Source organism: Sapajus apella, unplaced genomic scaffold (assembly GCF_009761245.1).
Source record: "Sapajus apella isolate SASKATOON/1434 unplaced genomic scaffold, GSC_monkey_1.0 scaffold25, whole genome shotgun sequence".
NCBI classification, from domain to species: Eukaryota; Metazoa; Chordata; class Mammalia; order Primates; family Cebidae; genus Sapajus; species Sapajus apella.
In genome coordinates, this window is record NW_022436965.1 from 16266527 (window position 1) to 16271467 (window position 4941).

Consider the following 4941-nt stretch of genomic DNA (forward strand, 5'->3'; position numbering starts at 1 on the left):
GCCTATTAGCTGGGATTACAGGTGCCCACCACCATGCCCAACTAATTTTTGTATTTTTAGTAGCAATAGAGTTTCACCATGTTGGCCAGACTGGTCTCAAACTCCTGCCCTCAGCCCTCAGTGATCCACCTGCCTTGGCCTCCCAAAGTGCTGAGCCACTGCACCTGGCCTAAATTTGAATTGCATATAAATAACGGATAATTTTTTCAATTTATGTTCCATGCAATATTTGGGACATATGCTAAAATATTATTGTTTATGTAAACTACAGATTGGTTTGACATCCTGTACACTATCTAGCAAACTTATCTTAAAGCTCAAATGATACGAAGATATTGAAAAAAATAAACAAAATAAAACTGAAAAGTCCTACTTTGTCTTCCAAGGTCTATCTGCTGGCCTCTATGGCATCTTCTTTGTTTACTGGGCTCCCTCTAAATATCCATACGTTTTTCAGCCAAACTGCATTTCTGTTAGTTCCTTGAATATACCACACTTCTTCCTACCTTAGAGATATTGCACATACCGTCCTCTGCCTGAAACATTTTACCCCTTATTTGCCTTAGCTTTATATATATATGATATAAAATATATAATTATATATATTTATATAATTATATAATATATATCATATATTATGTAATATATATAATTATTATATTATATATATTATATAACATATATTATAATATAGATAGATGGGGTTTCACTCTGTTGGTCAGGCTGGTCTCAAACTTCTGACCTCAGGTGGGTGATCCACCCACCTCGGCCTCCCAAAGTGCTAGGATTACGGGCATGAGCCAACTCGCCCAGCCTTGCCTAGCTAATTTCTACTCATCTTTTTGCTTCAGCTTAAACATCACTTTCTTGAGGAAACTTCTCTGTTCATCAGACTAGGTCAATTCTTACTACTAAACATCCCATGTACTTTGACCTTCAGGACACTTAATACACTTGTGGTTATTTAAGTCTTCTATCTTCCCCACTAAATTATAAGCCTCTGAGGGAGAGACCCTGTCTGTTCTGTTAACTGTTATAGCAACATAGCATGGCCAGGTGCAGTAGCTCACACCTGTAATCACAGCACTTTGGGAGGCAGGTGGATCACCTAAGGTCAGGAGTTCAAGACCAGCCTGGCCAACATGGTGAAACCCTATCTCTACTAATCATACAAAAATTAGCCAGGTGTGGTGGCACACCCCTGTAATCTCAGCTACTACTAAAAATGCAAAAATTAGCCGGGTTGGTGGTGGGTGCCTGTAATCCCAGCTACTCCGGAGGCTGAGGCATGAGAATCATTTGAACTCGGGAGACAGAGTGTGACTCTTATATCATCACTTGAGAACATTCGTGACTCAATTAGATGTTACAGAAACAAGATTAAGTATCTTTGCAGGAAAAAATTATAAATAAACATTTCAATTTTGGTAGTTAAAATATTTTTGCAAAAATTTAGAAAATAATTTATTTTCCATGTAATTTTAGCAAGGAAGGCTTTGATTGCTTGATTGCCCCAGATGAAACGCTTGATTAGAAAAATTCTTGGGAGGAATTCAAGAAAACATTTTTATTTTTTGTAATAATTTTTGGCCAAGAAAGAGATTATTTTATTCTCCTTTTTCTCCCCTAGGATATAAATCCTAAGAGAGAAATTGATATGGAGACTTTCCCTTTGAGAAATTCATGCAATATTAGTTTAAAGTAGACACTGAACATTCTTGGCAGATGGGTAAAAAGTTCAAATCAAAAGCTTGAAAGCAGGACTTATTATCCAGGAATAATAAATGGACTGAGTTAAGAAAAGGAATCATGTCATTTAGGATACCTTCACTTCAATTTAAGTGAAATGGTTATAGATGTACCTTGAAGTTTTGAGACTCTGACAACTGCAATCATAAAAATCAGGGCACAGAAAAAGAAAAAAACATGGGTAACTTCTTTAAACTGAGTAAACGGTGGCTATATGAGAAGTGGAAAAATGGATTATGTCTGCAGTCCCTTGATTCTGCACTCTTCTTCTTACAGGTCAAACTATCTCAGTGGCTAACTTAAGCAGAAAAGGAATTTACTAGGAGTAAACTGAGTAGCTCAGAGTTTTGTTTTGTTTTGAGATGGAGTATCCCTCTGTCACCCAGGTTGGAGTGCAGTAGCGTGATCTTGGCTCACTGCAGCCATTGCCTCCCAAGCTAAAGTGATCCTCCCACCTCTGCCTCCTGAGTAGCTGGGACCACAGGCATGCACCACCATGCCTTGCTAATTTTTTTCTATATTTGGTAGAGAAGGGGTTTCACCCTGTTGTCCAAACTGGTCTTGAACTCCTGAGCTCAAGCCTCCCAAAGTGTTGGGATTACAGGCGTGAGCCAAAGTGTTCAGGCAGCTCACACTTTTGAAGAACAGAAATTGAGAGAACCTAGATAGCCCAATCACAGCTGATGTCAGCCTTGAAATGCCCTGGTAAAGATACCACTGCCACTGCCGTGGATGCTGGACATCACCTCAGGGATTGCTGCCATTAGACTCTGATGTCCCACCAGACTCTTGGTACCAGCGCTGCTACTGGGATGAACTCTACTTAATTCTGTGTAACTCACTGCAGACTCACAGTCCCAAGTAACAGCATCTGTAGTTGACCACGCTTTAGATCACTTTCCTTCACCCTAGTTGGGTGTGTCTTTTGTGTTGGGCAGATTGCAGGAGAGTACTTAGGCAAGTATCTGAACTTTCCAGTCCTGATAGTGGGAGAAGAGACCCTGCCATCCACTAAAACACTCAAATGGAGAATTCCGAAAGAGAGGGAGGAGGAGAGGGTTAGAAACCAGGCAGCCAAAATTACCAATGTTCACAACACTTGTTCATCCCTGAGGGCTAATGAGAACCTTGCCTTATCCAGCAGCTACTGCCGCATCATCTCTACCATCATAGGCAGTAGGTTACTAAATTAACAATAACTTTATTTAAACATACCTATACTCACATCCACACAAACTGATCCACTGACTTTTCCTCTAAGTTGACTATTCCTATTAAGACAGGAGATATTTTTCTTTGTTCCAGGTTAAAGATGATGAGCACTGGTATAATTAAACTCAACCATAATATAGCCCCTAAATTCAGGATAAATCAGACCATAATGTATTTTGATGAAGAAATCAGAGTTGAGAGAAGGTAAATTCAGCCATGTGGAAATCCATGGAGTACTATTTAAAGGATCCCTTTTTAAAAGCTGCTTCCTTACAGCCTCTTTCTGAAAATTGGGAGCTACTCTGGGGCATCATTCTCCTCTTGACACTGGTTCCTGAATGAGTCCTTATGTTCCTTTTATTTTATCTGATATTTGTAAATGGAAGCATAAGGAGAACCTGGCCATTCCTGAACTCAGTTTCACATGAGGTCTTGTATAGTCATTTGTTTATGTGATAATTACTCATGCATGATTACTTATAAATATTATGGCTGTGCTGTTGTTGCTTTGGATGACTAACTCCTTAGAAGGCAGGAGCGTTGTCTGTTTAATTAACTGTGTATTGCACCAAACACTGTAAGGCATTTAATGCCACCATTGAATCTAATAATAATGTACTTTCCCTGGCTATAGCAAATAAAATATCTCTCCATATAAGAAAGTGTTGGCAAGCAATTGTCTGGGGACCAAATCTGCCGTGCCACTTCCTTTTGTCTGTTTTTATAAATAAAGTTGTATTAGAAACGCTCATTCTTATTTGTTTACATATCGTCTATAGCTGATCTAACACTACAATGACAGAGTCAAATAGCTGCAACAGAGACCATATTCTGTGTAAAGCCTAAAATATTTATTATCTGGCCATTTACCAAAAAGATTTGCTGACCATTGACCTATGTCAGTGGTTCTTACCTGAGAAGCTAGGACAGAATCATCCGTAAAATCCAAAAAAAGTAAAGATGCCTGGCCCTACACCAACATCACAAATCAGATTATAGGGTCAGAGCTGCAGATACAGTTTTTTTGTTGTTGTTGTTTTGTTTTTGAGACAGGGTCTTACTTTGTGACCCAGGCTGGAGTGCCATGGTACAAACACAACTCACTGCAGCCTCGACTTCCCCAGGCTCAAGTGATCTTCCCACCTCAGCCCACCAAATAGTTGGGACTACAGGTGTGCGCCACCACACCTAGAGAATTTTTGTAATTTTTGTAGAAACGAGGTTTTGCTGTGTTGCCCAAGCTGGTCTTGAACTCCTGAGCTCAAGTGATCCACCCGCGTTGGCCTTGCAAAGTGATGGATTACAGTCGTGAGCCACCGTACCTGGCCCATAGTTTTAAAAAGTACACAGCAAAATTGAGAACGACCAGCCTAATGCAATGTACAGTATCTACTTTTAACAACTCTCATTCATCAGGTGCCTTATAGATGTCAGGCACTGTACTAGATATTCTACATATATTTTCTCATTTTAATCTCCATAAAATAAATTTCACAATCCTTGTATTTTACATTAGATACATTTGACAAATCATATACTAAAGGAAAGTGAACATTTCTATGGTTAACTTGTACAAGATCGCACAGCTAGTAAGTAGTGGAACAAGGGCTTGAACAAGATCTTTCTGCCTGTCCCAGTTTGACAACTGAAGAAAACTATCAAGGTAGAGAAGTAGTCCGACTCTTAACCCCAGGGATTTGCTTTTCCTCCGTTGGTGTTCTAGGTATTTCCCATCACTGGTGTTATACCGGCCCAAGTATGGTTGCAGCACTCTCCCATTAATAGAAGATTAGCACAGCTGAGAAAAAGACTACAGCACTCAAGCACTTTATTCAAACTTAAAGGATAACAAAAGAGGCCGGGCACAGTGGCTCACACCTGTAATCCTAGCACTTTGGGAGGCTGAGGTAGGTGGATCACCTGAGGTCAGGAATTCAAGACCAGCCTGGCCATCATGGTGAAACCCCATCTTTAAAAAAA